We start from the raw sequence: 18,933 nt of genomic DNA on the forward strand, positions 1-18,933 counted from the left end.
ACATGGATCAACACTTGGAGTTATGATATTGTCGTCATTTGTGAGACTTGGTTGCAGGAGGGGCACAACTGGCAGCTCAGCATTCTGGGGTCCCATTGCCGTAGACGTGATACAATGGGAGGGAAAAAAGGGGGAGAGGTGACATCACTAGTCAGCGAAAATCTCATGGCAGCACTCTGTCAGGACAGACTGGAGCAGACTTTAGAAGAACAAATTTGTAGAGAAATCACAGACTGCTTCAAGAAACTTAAGGAGGTTGTGATAAACAGTGAATTTAACTTCCTGTATATTGACTGGGTCTTTCTGTATATTGTCAAAAAAAAAGTTGGGATAGAGATGGTCAAATATGTCCAGGAATATTTTTTGAATCATTGTGTACAGATAGTGTGCAACACTGGAGGGTGGGTTTGGGAGGTGTTAAATGAGCCTTGAGGGCAACAAGTAAAACATGTTGATGGCATACAAATTATTGTTACAAGTTACACAGTAACTGCATGATACAAATACTGACATTAACATTTGAAATTATAGGATACAATAGTGCCTGGAACAACTGCAGAGACCTGTCACCATTAAGAACAGCAGAAAAATCTTTTGTGAGGCACGTCTTGGTTTGTTTGACTAAATCTGAGTTGAGTCCATCCTGAATCCTGGTGTAGATTTAGGGCTGCAAGATCAACTACAGCCATACAGGCTTTCTGAAAATCTCAATAAACTATATCCACTGACTCTCCTTTATCCATCTTGCTGGTTATTTCTCTCAAAGAATTCAGACAAGATTTCTCCTTACGGAAACCATGCTGACTTTTTATCATGTGTCTACAAGTAGCCTGATACCTCTTTCATAATAATGGACACCACCATTTCTCCAGCTACTGATTTCAGGCTCACTGGCCTATAATTTCTGCTCTTCTGCATCTTCCCCTCTTAAAAAGTGGAGTAATCTTTGCAATTTTCCAGTCCTCTGGAAATGTTCCAAACCCTAATGATTCTTGAACAATCATTGAACCTCCACAATTACTTTAGCTGTCATTTTCAGAGGCGTGGCATGTACTCCATCTGTTTCAAGTGATTTATCTACCTTCAGACCTTTCAGCTTCCCAAGCACTTCTCCTTAGTAATAACAACAACACTCATTTCTGTTCCTCGACACTCGAATACTGCTAGTATTTTCCATAGCGAAGATGGACTCAAAATACATATTAAGTTGCTCTGCCATTCCTTTGTCCCCCATTACTACCTCTCCAGCATCATTTTCCAGTGGTTCAATATCCACTCTCACCTCTCTTTGCCTAAGATTAAAGGCAACACAAGAGGTCCTGGATAATGTCTCCATTCCCCTATCATGCATTCATTCTTCTTCAGGTGAAGGGTCTCAACCCCGATTGTTGACTTACCATTTCCCTCCATAGATACTGCCTGACCCACTAAGTTGCTCCAGCATCTTGTGTGTTGTCCCAGACTCCAGCATCTGCAGTCTCTTATGCCTCCTCCCCTCTTCATTAGCCAGTGCCTAGAGTTAAAGCAACTAAGTCATCTTCTGAGACCTGAAGCTGTGCTTTCAACTTCTTTACTTCTTCTCTCCTTTGTAGCTGTTTCTGGGCATCTGCTGTTCCTTGTGTTGAAAAATCTGGCACTGCACATCCATTTTAAATTTTCTCCAAAACACTTTAAACATATGCCCGCCAGTGCTCGATATTTCTGTCTTTGAAAAAGATTCTGATTGTCTGATTGTCTACCCTATCTATGCCATTCATAATTCTATAAAAATGTTTCAGAGCTCCTCTCAGCCTTTGACATTCTGAAGAAAACAACCAAGATTTGCCCAGCCTCTCTTTATAGCTCATGCTCTTTAATCCAAGTAGCATCCTGGTAAGCCTCTTGTGCACCCTTTCCAAAGAACCCACCTCCTTCCTGCAGTGGGGCAACAATACTATGTCTAAGCAAAATTTTATACAACTGCAATGTGACTTCCTGACTCTTATACTCAATGAATAATGAAGGTAAGTATGCCATCTCACTTCTTCATCACCTCACCTACCTGCATGGCCTTTTAAAGTGAGCAATGGATTCGAACCCCAAGGTCCCTCCACACAACAATCTTTTTTGGGTCCTGCCATTAACTGCATAAATTCCCCTTACATTTGACTACTCAAAGTGCAACAGCAGAGGCACCATTGGTCACAGATGTCCATTCTTCTACCACTTGCCCTCTATCAGCAAACCAATTCTAAATCCAAACTATCAATTTACCATCAATCCTCTGCACCTTTCTGATCAACCTACTGTGGGGAACCTTGTCATATCCCTTACTAAAGATCATGAAGAAATCATCTGCCTCCCTGTCCTCATCAGTCACTTTGACCGCCTCCTCAATCACATTTGTAGGACATGACCTGTCCTGTACCAAACCACATCAGTCCAAGTTCTCCCAAACATGAGTAAATCCTGTCTCTAAGAATCCTCTTAATACCTTCCATACTACTGATGTGAGATTCACTCTCTATAAAAACCTCAATTTTCCACTTTTTTGTAAGTTAGCTGAAAGTTGGGTACATTAAAGCAGGAAGCGTCTTTGCTAAGTCCCCTGTTAAACACTGCCGTCCTCTGGAACCACAGCTTACTAACAGGGAAGGCAGCCAGAAGTTTTGGTTCATATTAGCACCAATGGAATAGGTAGGAAAAGGGAGGAGATCCTAAAGCCAGAATTTCAGGAGCTAGCTCGAAAGCTGATGAACAGGACCTCCAAAATAATAATCTCTGGATTGCTGCCTGTGCCACGTGGCAGTGAGGGTAAGAATAGGATGATTTGGCAGATAGATACATGGCTACAGAACTGGTGCAGGAGGCAGGGGTTCCTTGGGCTTTCTTCTGGGGGAGGAATGACCTGTACAAAAGGGACATTACACCTAAACCAGAAGGGGTCCAATATCCTTGCAGGCAGGTTTGTTAGAACTGTTGGGGAGGGGGATGGGAACCAGAGTGATAGGGCTGAGGAAGGGGCAGTTAGTAAAACAAGCAGAGGTAGTGTGTAGTGAGACTGTCAGGAAGGACAGGCAGATGATGGAATGAGTTGCAGTGCAATGGGGTACAAAATTGAAAATGGTGATAAATATAGGATTGAAGGTGTTATATTTGAATGCACACAGTATATGAAATGAGTAGATGATCTTGTAGCAGTTAGAGATTGGCAGGTTTGACATCACTGAGCCATGGCAGAAAGAATATTATAGTTGGGAGCTTACCATCCAAGGATACACATTGTACTTAGAGGACAGGCAGTTACACAGAGGGGTGGGGTGGGCCTGGTGGTAAAAATGTGAAATCAAATCCTTAGAAAAAGGTAACACAGGATTGGAAGATGTAGAATATTTATAGTAGAGTTAAGGAACTGCAAGTGTAAAAAGACTGTGATAGGAGTTATATACAGGTCTCTGAACAGTAACCAGGATGTGGGCTGCAAATTACAACAGGGGGTAGTAAATGAATGATAAAAGGGCATTGTGATGACAGTCACTGGGGATTTCATGTGCAGGCAGATTGGAAAAACTGACTTTGGATCCCAAGAGAGAGGGTATGTAGAATGTAGATTTTTAGAACAGATTGCGGTTGAACCTGATTTGACTAGAGAGCCTAAGATAAAGGAAACCTCAGGAGACAGTGATCATAATATTGTGGCAAGCATTTGGTCCATGATGACAGATGAGAAAAGCTCATTTATCTCAACTGACATCTTTATTGTGATAGACACAAAAACAGACCAGGCGCAATGACCCGGGGAGAGAACGCATGCAGTCGCATACAGATGGGGGAGGTGATTACTAGACACCACAGTTACAGTCAGGGTGACCCACAAACATACAAATGAAAAACTAGTATAACCCAAGCTAAAACTTAACAATAAATGAACTTGAACATCCCCCATAATCACAAGAACACATTTTAAAACAAGAACAATAAATAGTGCTGGCCACAAGAAATGCTGGGCATGCCCCTGGAGTGCCACACTGACCCACCTGAGAGATCAGCTGTCCCCAACAACCCCAGAGTCCACAACAAAGTCCAAGAGTTCTGGTGGAGGCTGTCGCTGCTGCCTGGGGCACTGGGGTGGAGGGCAGAACTCCCAAGGGGAGTAACTGTTTGATGAGGCAAGAGGCAGGGCACCTGGAGTGTCACCCCCTTCCTCCGGCCTCACTGGGTCAGTGGTGGCCAAGGACGCTGGGTCAGTCGGTGTCAGCCGGTCCCGGTACAGCACGACTGCCTCCCGCCGCTCAGACAACCGCACCCGATATATCACATCGGAGATGCGGTGGAGTAAAGTCCCGTCCCTGGCTGTGGGAATCATAAACTCATTTTTGGCTGCACTTTGATTCTGCTGATAACATCGTGACAGCCCGCAGACACCCTCACAGGAGCTGCACATACTCCAACCCGGCCTTCCTAGGAATCTCTGGTTTAGGAGGGGGGCCAAACACCAGATTGACCGGCGGGCACAGCTCCCGCCCAAACAGCCAGTGTACACCTGGTGCTCTTCTGAACTGCTGTCTGGTATGCCCACAGTACCAGGGGTAGGTGGTACTCCCAGTCACACTGGTGTTGGCTGACGAGGATGTTAAGCTGGTAGCTAGGGTATGGTTAGAGTGTTCCACCAGCCCACCTCTCTGCAAGTGAAGGGCGTGGTCCATATTTTGCAGAGTCAAAGAAGGCTGCAAATCTCTCCAAACACCTGCACCTCCGTACCCAGGAGAGCAGAAGTGTTCACGCAACCCACCCAATGTCTTTGTAACTCCGAGGTGGCCGGCCCCACCAGCCCGTGCACCGACCAAGCACCATGGTGGAGCCCCCGGGGACCACCAAGAGATGTCTGTCAGTGTCGGACAATTGCCACCGCCGGAACAACAACCTGTCACACACCTACATTGAGAATAGAGGGCTTTGGTCTCTGGGTCCAGGGCGCAGACCTTCCCCCACACTAGGCCACCCCCTCACTTGGGCCAGTGCGAGATCGCTCACCTGCCTCGCCACGCAGTTGCTGGTCCATGGTGGGGAGGTGGCTGCAGACTGTCACCTGAATCACTGCCTCCATCGCTTGCCCCTGGCTCCGCTCCTCGAGGAGGCAACTGTAGTGACATTCGGTGGCCTCACAGGGATGGCGAGAGAGGGCGTCAGCGTTGCCATGGTGTGGTACCGTATCTCGAAATTGTAGCCCTGGGGAGCTAACCATCATGCCAACCGCCCCCTCGGGGCCCAAGAAGCTCGACAGCCACGTCAGCAACTCATGGCCCGTGCAAAGTAGGAACCGCCAGCCGAAGATGTAGGGCTGGAAGTGGCGGAGGTCCTGGACCATGGCCAAGAGCTCCCAGTGGCTGACACCACAGTTTCATTCAGGACGGCTCAGGGTGCAGCTGAAGTACACCGTAACATGTTCTCCTCGGCCTCTCTCCCATGACAGGACTGCGCCAAGCCCCCCGTTGCTGGTGTCTGTGTCAACAATGACGGGGTGTGCTGTCTTGGGGTATGCCAGCACTGGGGCCTGGGTGAGCACAGCTTGAGACCAATTGAAGGTGGCAGTGCAGGTGTCAGTCCAGGCAAAGGGCCTCTCCTTCTTGGTGAGCTGGAGCAGGGAAATGGTGATGCTGATAGTAGTATGATGCCAGCCCAGGAAGCTTAGAGATATCGCAGGGGTGGTTACTCTCGGACCACCGATCCCTTCCCAACGTCCATCGGCACTCACCACGTGCCCCAGGAACCTCATCTGGCAGAGCAGCAGGCAGCATTTCGGAGGGTTGAGGTGTAGATTTGCCCATCAGATTGCGTTGAAAGCCTCTTCCAAGTTCCACAGGGCATCATCAAGAGCTGTGGTGTGCACGAGGATATTGCCCAAACAGAGGAGACAGCAACTCCACGTAATGTGAGCCAGCACCCTCTCCATCAGTCTCTTGAATTTGGCTGAGGCATTACCTGGAAGTGCCACAGCCCTTAACCAATGGTGAAGGCAGTCTAGGGCCAGGCTTCCGTGGGCAGTTCGACCTGCCAGTGGCCACTGCAGAGATTAAGAAAGCTGAACCAGGTCAAACCCACAATACAGTCGAGGGCATATTCAATTGGGGGCAATGGGTAGGAGTCCTTCTGGGTCACGGTATTGAAATGGTGGTACTCTATGCAAAACTGCCATGACCCATCTTTCTTCCTGATCATCACAGCTGGGGCTGCCTGACAGAGGGCTTGATAATGCCAGCTGTTGCCATCTCAGTGATCTGCTGCTCTGCTGCCTAGCATTTGGCAAGGGTTGCAGGCGGATGGGCTGGTTGTTCCTGGTGTTAGTGGGGTGTTGGACAAGTCCTATGCATCTGCAGTCAATGTGAAAATGTCAAGGAGCTGGTCCAGGAGGTCTTCCAGCTGCAGCCTCTGGCCCTGATCTGAGCTCTCACTGCTCCACCGTCACCCTGCCTGCTCGGTGGTGTTGAAGAGCGAGGGAAGCTGCAGAAGGACTTGGACAAATTAGGAAAATGGGCAAATAAGTGCACATTTCTAAATGTGGAGAAAATTCAAAATTCTGAGGTGCAAAGAGATTTGGGAGTCCTTGTGCAGGATTCCCTAAAGGTTAACTTGCAGGTTGAGTCAGTGGTGAGGAAGGCAATGTTAGGATTCATTTCCAAGGATGAATTGCCAAGGCTTTTAAGGCACTGGTGAGGCCTCATTGGGAGATGGTTCAAAGGAGGTTCACAAAACTGATTCTGGGATTGGAAGGCTCAGCGTACAAGGAGTGTTTGATGGCTTTGGGCCTCAACTAACTGGAATTTAGAAAATCAGAATCAGAATCAGGTTTATTATCACCAGCATGTGACGTGAGATTTGTTAACTTAGCAGCAGCAGCTCAATGCAATACATAATCCAGCAGACAGAGAAAAAATAATAATAAATAAACAGGTAAATCAATTACGTATATTGAATAGGTTATTAAAAATGTGCAAGAACAGAAACACTGTATATGTTAAAAAAAAATGAGGTAGTGTCCAAAGCTTCAAAGTCCATCAGATGGCAAATCAGATGGCAGAGGGGAAGAAGCTGTTCCTGAATCGCTGAGAGTGTCCCTTCAGGCTTCTGTACCTCCTACCTGATGGTAACAGTGAGAAAAGGGCATGTGCTGGGTGCTGGAGGTCTTTAATAATGGACACTGCCTTTCTGAGACACCACTCCCTAAAGATGTCCTGGGTACTTTGTCGGCTAGTACCCAAGATGGAGCCGACTAAATTTACAACCATCTGCAGCTTCTTTTGGTCCTGTGCAGTAGCCCCCCCCCCATACCGGACAGTGATGCAGCCTGTCAGAATGCTCTCCATGGTACAACTATAGAAGTTTTTGAGTGTATTTGTTGACATGCCAAATCGCTTCAAACTCCTAATAAAGTATAACAGCTGTCTTGCCTTCTTCATGGCTGCATCAATATGTTGGGACCAGGTTAGATCCTCAGAGATCTTGACACCCAGGAACTTGAAACTGTTCACTCTCTCCACTTCTGATCCCTCTGAGGATTGGTATATGTTCCTTCATCTTACCCTTCCTGAAGTCCACAATCAGCTCTTTCGCCTTACTGATGTTGAATGCCAGGTTGTTGCTGTGGCACCATTCCACTAGTTGACATATCTCACTCCTGTATGCCCCCTCGTCACCACCTGAGATTCTACCAACAATGGTTGTATTGTCAGCAAATTTGTAGCTGATAAAATGTGAAGGGATCTCAAAGAAACTTATTGAATATTTAAAGTCCTAGATAGAGTGGATGTGCATAGGATGTTTTCTATTGTGGGCCATAGGGCACAACCTCAGAATAGAGGGATGTCCATTTAGAACAGCGATGAGGTGGAATTTTTTAGCCAGAGGGTGGTGAATTTGATGAATCAGGCTTCCACAGGCGGCTGTGGAGGCCAGGTCATTGAGTGTACAGCTTGTTTTCTGCACACACCTCACAAGTTGTCGTCACAAAGTTCCAATTCAGAACAAGAAGGCAGCAGGAGAACACCTAAGGATTTCCAGCGGGAAGACATTTTGAGTTCTCGGGGGAAGACAGAGGCCAGACTGCGCAGGTGCGTGACGTCAGCCTGTTGAGCACGAAGTTTAAAAAGAAGGCCGCCATATTCAGCAGACAGCATTAGAAGCAGGCAGTGGAGTGAGAGGCAGCAGAATGAAAGGGTTTTGGCTCCACGGGCTTCGGCGGTAACGGGACGAGGTGAGGCAGTTGTTGATTGCTAAAGGATGTAGCATGTGTGTGAGGCCGGTTTTCTGTGGTCGGTGTCAGATGTGGGAGGTCCTGGAGTCTCCTGGCGTCCCAGACGGCCACATCTGCACCCGGTGCATCGAGATGCAACTCCTAAGGGACTGTGTTAGGGAACTGGAGCTGCTGTTCAATGACCTTCGTCTGGTCAGGGAGAGTAAGGAGGTGATAGAGAGGTGGTCACTCCGGGGCCACGGGGGACAGAGAAATAGGTCACAGTCAGGAGAGGGAAGGGGAAGAGTCAGGTACTAGAGAGTACCCCTGTGGCTGTACCCCTTGACAATAAGTACTCCTGTTTGAGTACTGTTGGGGGGGGGGAGGGGGAGGAGGACAGCCTACCTGGGGGAAGCGACAGTGGCCATGCCTCTGACACAGAGTCTGGCTCTGTGGCTCAAAAGGGGAGGGAAATGAAGAGGAAGGCAGTAATGATAGGGGACTCTACAGTCAGGGATTCAGACAGGCGATTCTGTGGACGCAGGAAAGAAACTCAGATGGTAGTTTGTCTCCCAGGTGCCAGGGTCTGGGATGTTTCTGATTGCGTCCAAGATATCCTGCGGTGGGAGGGAGAACAGCCAGAGGTCATGGTACATATTGGTACCAATGACATAGGTAGGAAAAGGGAAGAGGTCCTGAAAGAAGACTACAGGGAGTTGGGAAAGAAGTTGAGAAACAGGACCTCAAAGGTAGTAATCTTGGGATTACTGCCTGTGCCATGCGACAGTGAGAATAGGAATAGAATGAGGTGGAGGATAAATGCGTGGCTGAGGGATTGGAGCAGGGGGTAGGGATTCAGATTTCTGGATCATTGGGACCTCTTTTGGGGTGGGTGTGACCTGTACAAAAAGGACGGGTTGCACTTGAATCCCAGGGGGACCAATATCCTGATGGGGAGGTTTGATAGAGCTGTTGGGGAGGGTTTAAACTAGTTTGGCAGAGGGTGGGAATCAGAACGTGAGTGCAGGGATTGAGGTAGAAGGACAAGGGCATAATGCTAAGAGTTCTGAGTAGATGAGGAAGGACAGGCAGGGATCAGAACATAATTGTAGCCAGTTAAAGGGGTTGAAATGTGTCTATTTCAATGCTAGGAGTATTAGGAACAAGGAGGATGAACTTAGAGCATGGATTAGTACGTGGAACTACGATGTTGTGGCCGTTACTGAAACTTGGTTGGAGGAAGGGCAAGATTGGATGATGCAGGTCCCGGGGTTCAGGTGTTTCAAAAGGAATAGGATGGGAGGTAGAAAGGGGGGGGGGGGGAGTGGCATTGCTGGGCAGAGATAGTATCACGGCTATAGAAAGGGAGGGTGCTGCAGAAGGAGTGTCCATGGAGTCAGTCTGGGTGGAAGTCAGAAATAGGAAGGGATCAATCACTGTGCTGGCAGTAGTCTATAAGCCCCCAAATAGCCCTCAGGATGCCGAGGAGCAGATAAGTAGGCAGATTTCAGAATGGTGCAGGAAATACAGGGTAGTTGTTATGGGTGATTTCAACTTCCCTCATATTGACTGGCACCTCCTGAGTGCAAGGGGGATAGATGGGGCTGAATTTGTCAGGTGCGTTCAAGAGGGATTCCTGACACAGTATGTGGACCGGCCGACGAGAGGAGAGGCTATACTGGATCTAGTTCTGGGTGATGAACCTGGCCAGGTGACAGACCTCTTGGTGGGGGAGCATTTTGGTGAGAGTGACCACAACTCCCTTAGCTTCAGCATAGCTATGGAAAGGGATAAAATCAGACGAAATGGTGAAGTGCTTAACTGGGGAAGGGCAAACTTTGAAGGGATGAGGCAGGAACTAGTGAGAGTAAATTGGAAACAGATGTTCAAAGGGGAAGGCACAGAAATAATGTGGGAGAAGTTTAGGGACCACTTGAGCTGGGTTCAGGATAGGTTTGTCCCACTGAGGTAAGGAAAAAATGGTAGGAAAAGGGAACTGTGGCTGATGAAACATGTGAGGCAACTCATCAAGAAGCAGGAAGTAGGAGGGGCTTATGAGAAATAGGGTAGCCAGGAACGAGCTAAAGAAAGGACTTACGAGAGCCTGAAGGGGGCATGAGAAGGCCTTGGCATGTAGGATTAAGGAGAACCCCAAGGCGTTCAATGCATATGTGAAGAATAGGAGGATGACGAGAACGAAGGCTAAAGGATAAAGAAGGCAACATGTGCCTGGAAGTGGAGGTTGGGGAGGACCTAAATGAATACTTTGCTTCAGTATTCACAAGTGAAAAGGATCTTGATCAGGATAAGGTCGAAGTAGAGCAGGCCTGTGTGCTAGACAATGTAGAGATTAAGGAAGTAATAGTGCTGGATCTTCTTAAAAACATTAAGACTGATAAATCCCCAGGGCTGGATATGATACACCCAGGTTGTTGGGGGAATTGAGAGAAGAGATCGCAGGAGTATTAGCTATGATCTTTGAATCCTCTTTAGCTGCAGGGGAAGTGCTGAAGGACTGGAGAATAGCAAATGTAGTTCCCTTGTTTTTAAAAAAGCTAACAGGGAGAAACCTGGGAACTATAGAGCTGTGAGTCTTATGTCAGTGGTCTTCAAACTACTGGAAAAGATTCTTAAGGATAGGATCTACGAGCATTTGGAGAAGTACAGTCTACTCATGAATAGTCAACATGGCTTTGTGAAGGGAAGATCATGCCTCACAAGCCTGATTGAGTTTTTTGAAGAGGTAACAAAAGAAATTGATGGAAGTAGGGCAGTGGATGTGGTCTACATGGACTTTAGCAAGGCACTTGACAAGGTCCCTCATGAGAGACTCATCCAGAAAGTCATGAGGCATGGGATCAGTGGAACCTTGGCAGTTTGGATAAAAAATTAGCTTACAGGAAGAAAGCAGAGGGTAGTTGTGGAAGGAAGGTATTCTGCCTGGAGGTTGGTGACTAGTGGAGTGCAGCAGGGATCTGTCCTGGGACCCCTGCTATTTGTGATTTTTATAAATGACCTGGATGTAGAGGTGGAAGGATGGGTGAGTAAGTTTGCGGATGACACGAAGATTGGAGGAGTTGTGGATGGAGCTGTAGGTTGTCAAAGGTTACAAGAGGATATAGACAGGCTGCAGAGTTGGGCAGAAAAATGGCAGGTGGAGTTCAATCCGGACAAGTGTGAGGTGATGCATTTTGAAAGGACAAACCAGAAGGCTGAGTATAGGGTTAATGGTTGGTTACTTAAGAGTGTGGATGAACAAAGGGACCTTGGGGTTCAAATCAAGGTCGCTGCACAGGTTGATAGGGTAGTTAAGAAGGCCTATGGGATGCTAGGCTTCATTAATAGGGGGATTGAGTTCAAGAGTAGAGAGGTCATGTTGCAACTCTACAAATCTCTGGTGAGACCACACTTAGAGTCTTGTGTTCAGTTCTGGTCACCTCATTATAGGAAGGATGTGGAAGCTATGGAGAGGGTGCAGAGGAGATTTACCAGGATGTTGCCTGGATTGGAGAACAAATCATATGTTGCAAGGTTAGCAGAGCTGGGACGTTTCTCTTTGGAGCGTAGAAGAATGAGAGGGGACTTGATAGAGGTCTACAAGATTATGAGAGGCATAGATAGGGTGGATAGTCAGTACCTGTTTCCCAGGGCACCAATAGCAAACTCCAAAGAGCATATGTACAAAATTGAGGAAGGGAAGTTTAGGGGAGACATCAGGGGTAAGTTTTTTTTACACAGAGGGTTGTGAGTGTTGAAAACATAACAAAGAGGGTTGTGAAGGTTGTGGGTGCCTGGAATGACCTGCCAGAGATGGTGGTGGAGGCTAAAACATTAGAGGTATTTAAGAGCCTCTTGGACAGGCACATGGATGAAAGAAAAATGGAGGGTTATGGGGTGGTGTGGGTTTAGTACTTTTTTTAAGGATTATATGGGTTGGTACAACATGGAGGGCTGAAGGGCCTGTACAGTGCTGTAGTGTTCTATGGTTCTATGGTACTGAAATTGCTGATGGCCTTCTCTGGCAAATCATTTGACTGAACTCACTTTCAATGCATTAACTAAACAGAGATTGCAGATTGAATCCTGATTGTCTGTTTGTGAAATGGCAAATCAGGTAATTTCCAATGATTCACTCATACTTGAAATGAAAATGCAATTGATATGGAGTAGTGCAAAAAAATCAGAAAAAATCTTGCACACTTAAAACAGAGAACACAAACAAAATGCTGAAGGATCTCCGCAGGTCAGATAGTATCAATGGAGGGAAATAAACAGGTGACATTTCAGGCACAGAACATTTATCATGATCCCTGAAACTTTGACTGTTAATTTCCCTCCACAGATGCTGCTTGATTTGCTGAGTGCCTTCTGCATTTAGAGTGTTGCTATAGATTTCTAACATCTGCAATGTCTCCTGTAGCTACACTCAAAATGGACTTGCTTTCTGCAGTAGAACTCTCCTTCCCATGCATAATTATGCCAAAGATATTCCTGGGATGCATAAATTCATCAGCAGTCGTGTTCTTTAATTAATCATTTCTTTGCAATTAACAATAATTTATCACATCTGAATGCAAGAGTGTATTATATTTACCAAGGCTTAAACGTGTACGAGATTTTTGAGAAAAATTGCCTGCTATCTAATTGCTGCCGATTAGACAAATCAGCTCTTAGCTGTAAATATAGGTCTACTTTGTTTTGGCAACAATAGGGCAGATGTTCAAAACATCTGGATTTAAATACCTGACAGAGGCCACTAAAAACCAGAGATATTACCATCACAGTAAAATCTGCGGATGACATGATTTGCCTGCCTCGTTTGTTTGCTTGACCCTTGTTCTGAATGAGGACTGGCAGCTACCCAAGTTTGACTTCAACAGTTAGAGAGTGATAAGTCCTGAGAATACGCCTCTCTATCATCTGAATTATCTGGCAGAAGATTGCCCCCCCAGTGACATATCTTTTGTTCACGATATATCATTTGGTGGGGGAGTTAATGTGTTCAATTTATTGAAGTAAATTATTGCATTGATGTTCCTGGCATGCAGGAGAATCCATTGAAATTAGAAGCTTAGCTCTCTGAGATGGATTTAGCCGTTCAGGTACCACAAGAAGGACTATTTGCAGATTCTGTAATTGAACCACATTGCCAACTATCCTGGGACTAAGCTTATAAAAAGGAAGATAGAATCCAGATGCTGGATGTTTGTATTAAAAACAGAATGTTCAGCAGATCGAGCAGCATCTGTGGAGCAAAATCAATGGTAACATCCAAGTGCACTGACCCTTTGTCAGAACTGAGAACATCATCCTTGTTGAAAACGTACAGAGATTGTGATTAGTCTGAGATCACAAGAGACAGAATGACTAAAAAAAAGTGAGGGAGGGTGGGGAAACTTTGTTAACTAGTTAATCTGGACAGAACTCATAAATTTCATCAATGTTAATGCCAATTCTTGCACTTTGATGTGATCCATTGTGGGCAAGTGAGCCCTGGACTGGACATTCTGCTCACTTAAGGAAGGTGAAGCATCTCCCATAGCCTCTCCTTTCCAGGTGTAGTGATAGTTGCAGGCCCACTGTTGGTTGTTTGGTTAACCATGTAGGAGGCCACCTTTATATGTCCTCTCCTCTGCTACTGTGCCCACAGCAGAGCCTTCATGTGGCATCCCTGTTCTTACTGAGTTTGCTATGTCATGGCACGACCGAGTGTCCAGCAGTATAACTGGGCGGGCAGGCTGGGATCATCAGCCTTGGTTGACAGCCAGCCTAAGAGAAGGACAACCCTAATTCCAAACACAGGCAGATAGGACTCGTTAGCCTTGCCAGGCAGTCTGTCTAGGACGGGGGTCGGCAACCTGCGGCTCCCGAGCCATTTGTGGCTCTTTCACCTCTGTGCTGCGGCTCCCTGTGGCTTTGGGAAATAATTGGTCAGTATTTAATTAAAATGTATTTTATGTTAGTTTGTTAGCTTTTGAAATGTAATTATGGTGATCTTGTACAACCTAAGTGTAGCGACACATTTCCTGCCACATCCGAAACGGCTCACAATTAGCCAGCATTCCGGCTAAGGGAGATAGCCTACGGGGGTTTGTGAGTACGCGTCTTTTGCAGCATCTGCGTCCATGGGGGCTGGGTTGAGGGAGGCTTAAAAGCAAGGCTGTTTAGTTCGAATAAAGCTATCTTTGACTGCAGTTTACTGACACCGCTACAACGTGTTTTTATCGCTGGCTGTCCAGACGGAAGGTGCTGAAACGCTTTGTCGCGTGTCTGGAAGAAGTGAAAACTTTCCTGGGCAGCAAAGGGCTCACCTTTCCTGAGCTGGAACAGCCAGAGTGGCTGGAAAAGCTACACTTCATGGTAGACATGACAGCGCACCTGAACACGCTGAACACAGCTCTTCAGGGGAAAGGACGTACAGCCCTGCACATGTTGGAGGATGTTTTGGCATTCGAGCGCAAGTTGACAGTGCTTGCCAGAGATTTACAGAAAGGCACTTTGTCTCACTTCCCCAATTTGAGAGAGTTCAAACAAGGTCACGACATGATAATTTCGGAGTATTTACATTCTGCAATCATCGCAATGCAAACATCGTTTGGGAAACGCTTCTGTGAGTTCAGAGAGGAAAAAAACACATTATCCTTCCCGGTCACTCCCTTAAGCATCGATCCTTCCCTACTGAATACGACTGCATTGGCAGGTGTGAGTCAACCTGATCTTGAGATGGAACTGGCCGACATAGCCGACAAAGACATATGGGTGTCCAAGTTTAGACGCTTGACAGCAGACCTTGAAGATGTTGCCCGTCAGAAGGCCGTTCTTGCTCAGAAACACAAATGGAGTGATATTGAAAACCTCACAGATGACAGCTTGCGATCCTGTGTAAAGATGAAGGTGACATCATACAGCCCTGATGTGCAGATGCTGTGCGCTGAGGTCCAGGAGCAGAAATCCCATTAACCAAGTATGATAAATATTTTAATTGCCTATTATTTTACTTATATTCATATTTTTTCATTGTTCAGTGAAATAGTCCTTTCATTTTTCAGGATGACAGCTGGCTGACGTTATTTTTGGTTTGCTGCTGGCGGAAAATTTAAGTTCGGCGTTTTTCATAAATACAAGAAGGACTCAAATAGACATTGAATATTTTACTTAAAAGTAACTTTCAACTCAACATCTTTTTTTCGGAGTTCAAAATGTTTTTGTTGCATGCAGAAATGTAATTTCGTTTTCTCTGCAGGAGTTCATCAATTTCATAAATGCAACACATTATAGTTTGTTTATACATAGCATAAAGGCAAAAAAAACGTTGTATGCAGTGTTATTTCATTTTAAATGTCAAACGGGTTTTGCGGCTCCCAGTGTTTTCTTTTCTGTGGGAAACGGGTCCAAGTGGCTCTTTCAGTGGTAAAGGTTGCTGACCCCTGGTCTAGGAGAAGGAAAACTCTGATACTCAACCTGCAGCCTTGCGATCACTGCATTCATCGCAGCTCACTGAGGCATTGTGCAACGTCCCCCGGCCTAAAGAGTGGAACCGGTTCATGTGTACCGATCCTCTCTATAAACCTACGCATTGCAGGCAGGAAGAAAAGTCTGACAGTGATGGAGAAGGGGCAATGACTTTCCTACTGACCTTTGCAAGCGAAGAAACAGCCATCATCATTGTCATCTGTGGCCCATCTCTGGGCCAACGGGCCTGTATCTGTGCGTTATCAATCTATGATCTTTGGTCCCTACCCGTTCTTTGCTCCAGTCATGGTGGCAACGGCTGAACTGAGGTGTGGACAAACAGCAAACACTGTCACAGTGAGCACTGGCAATGGCTCAAACCAGATGCAGAGGAATGGCAGACTCCATGTAGAGAAGTAAGCAAGAGGTTGGGCACGCAAATACCAACAGAGCATCAGAGGCCTGAGCAGGCAAAACCACGAGACAAATCGTTCTCCACAAACACAAGGACTCTGCTCCAGCGGTTATCAAGAGTCCTTTTTAGATTATAGTAGAATGCTGGAAACCCATCCTGTCGCAATTAACTGACCAGAATTATGAGAAAGCACAAGGGTTTAACAACTCTTGTTAAAATTGCAGAACAACATCACCTGAATGTGTGGGTGATGTCTCCCTCCCAGATGCGCTGAATAACTTCTACTTTTGAGGTGGAAAATGATGTGGCGGCGAGGAAGTCCACCCCTCCTACAAATGACCAGGTGCTGTGTCTCACCGTGGTTGATGTGAGAAGAACCCTGTGCAGGGTCAGCCCACGGAAGGCTGCTGGACCAGACAACATCCCTGGTAGAGTGTTCAGAGGATGTGCAGACCAGCTAGCAGATGTTCTCACTGACATCTTCAACATCTCCCTGAGCAGCGCCACCGTTCCAATGTGCTTCAAGGCCGCCACCATCATCCCCGTGCCGAAGAAGTCTTCAGTGTACTGCCTAAATGACTACCGTCCCGTTGCACTCACATCCATCATCATGAAGTGTTTTGAGAGGCTCATCATGCGGCATATCAAGACCCTGCTGCCCCCTCACTGGACCCCCTGCAGTTTGCGTACCGTCCCAAACGCTCAACAGACAACGCCATTTCCATCACCCTCCACCTGGCCCTAACCCACCTGAACAAAAAAGACACATACGTTCGAATGCTGTTCATAGACTTTAGTTCAGCATTCAACACAATCATTCCTCAGAAACTGTTTGGAAAGCTAAGCCTACTGGGCCTGAACACCTCCTTCTGCAACTGGATCCTAGACTTCCTGACTGGGAGACCTCAGTGTCCAGATCGGGAGCAGCATCTCCAACACCATCACACTGAGCAGGGGGGCTCCCCAGGGCTGTGTGCTCAGTCCACTGCTGTTCACTCTGCTGACCCATGACTGTGCTGCAACACACAGCTTGAACCACATCATCAAGTTTGCCAATGACATGACCGTGGTGCGTCTCATCAGCAAGAATGACGAGTCAGCTTACAGAGAGGAGGTGCAGCGGCTAACGGACTGGTGCAGAGTCAACGACCTGTCACTTAATGTGAAAAAAACAAAAGAGATGGTTGTTGACTTTAGGAGGGCACGGAGTAACCACTCCCTGCTGAACATCGACGGCTCATCGGTAGAGATTGTTAAGAGCACCAAATTTCTTGGTGTTCACCTGACGGAGAATCTCACCTGGTCCCTCAACATCAGCTCCATAGCAGAGAAAGCCCAGCAGCGTCTCTACTTTCTGCAAAGGCTGAGGAAAGTCCATATCCCACCCCAACCCCCACCCCCCCCATCCTCATCACATTCTAAGGGGTTGTATTGAGAGCGTCCTGAGCAGCTGCATCACTGCCTGGTTCGGAAATTGCACCATCTCGGATCGCAAGACCCTGCAGTGAATAGCGAGGTCAGCTGAGAAGATCATCGGGGTCTCTCTTCCTGCCATTACGGACATTTACATTACACGCTGCATCCGCAAAGCAAATAGCATTATGAAGGACCCCATGCACCCCTCATACAATCTCTTCTCCCTCCTGCCATCTGAGAAAAGGCTCCGAAGCATTTGGGCTCTCACGACCAGACTATGTAACAGTTTCTTCCCCCAAGCTATCAGACTCCTCAATACCCAGAGCCTGGACTGACACCTTACTGCCCTATTGTCCTGTTTATTATTCTTTGTAATGCCTGCACTGTTTTGTGCACTTTATGCAGTCCCGGGTAGGTCTGTAGTCTAGAGTAGTTTTTTTCTGTGTTGTTTTTGTATTGTGCTAAGTAACACCAATGTCCTGAAAAATGTCTCATTTTTACTATGTACTGTACCAGCAGTTATGGTCGAAATGACAATAAAAGTGACTTGAAAACAATTAGTAAATACAGATACTCAAGAAACAGAGCAGCCCAACGCTCTACGATAAACTGCAGGCCTCCCTCCTGGGCTGCAAAACCCAGAACAGATGCAACACTCTCGAGGCAGGCTGGAAAACACAGACAGTGCATACACATAGCATTGTCTATAGCTTGGAAATTTTGTGTATATAGCTTGGGAACATTGCATATGTCTCAGAAACATTGCATAACATGGGAAAACTTACAAACCTTGAAGACCCAGAGAACCTTGGAATAAATCTAGAATGATGCTTGATACTCTGTTGGAATCCAATGTCTTACCTCTTGAACCTTCCTGACATGGAAGTCTGCCCTTCCTCCGCAAGTGGGTTGTGTCATCGACAGGGTCTGACATTCCTCTGCAGCTGGGCTCAGTCGTCGTCAGTGCTCATTATGACAGTCGGCCGTTCCTCCGTAGCAGGGCTCAGTCATTGCCAGTGCTCACTGTGACAGTCGGCCGTTCCTCCGTAGCTGGGCTGTCATCGTCAGTGCTCACTGTGACACTCGGCCGTTCCTCCGTAGCTGGGCTCAGTCATTGCCAGTGCTCACTGTGACAGTCGGCCGTTCCTCCGTAGCTGGGCTGTCATCGTCAGTGCTCACTGTGACAGTCGGCCGTTCCTCCGTAGCTGGGCTCAGTCGTTGCCAGTGCTCACTGTGACAGTCGGCCGTTCCTCCGTAGCTTGGCTCAGTCGTTGCCAGAGCTCACTGTGACAGTCGGCCGTTCCTCCGTAGCTGGGCTCAGGCATTGCCAGTGCTCACTGTGACAGTCGGCCGTTCCTCCGTAGCTGGGCTGTCATCGTCTGTGCTCACTGTGACAGTCGGCCGTTCCTCCGTAGCTGGGCTGTCATCGTCTGTGCTCACT

This window comes from Hypanus sabinus, chromosome 2, assembly GCF_030144855.1.
Source record: "Hypanus sabinus isolate sHypSab1 chromosome 2, sHypSab1.hap1, whole genome shotgun sequence".
NCBI lineage: Eukaryota > Metazoa > Chordata > Chondrichthyes > Myliobatiformes > Dasyatidae > Hypanus > Hypanus sabinus.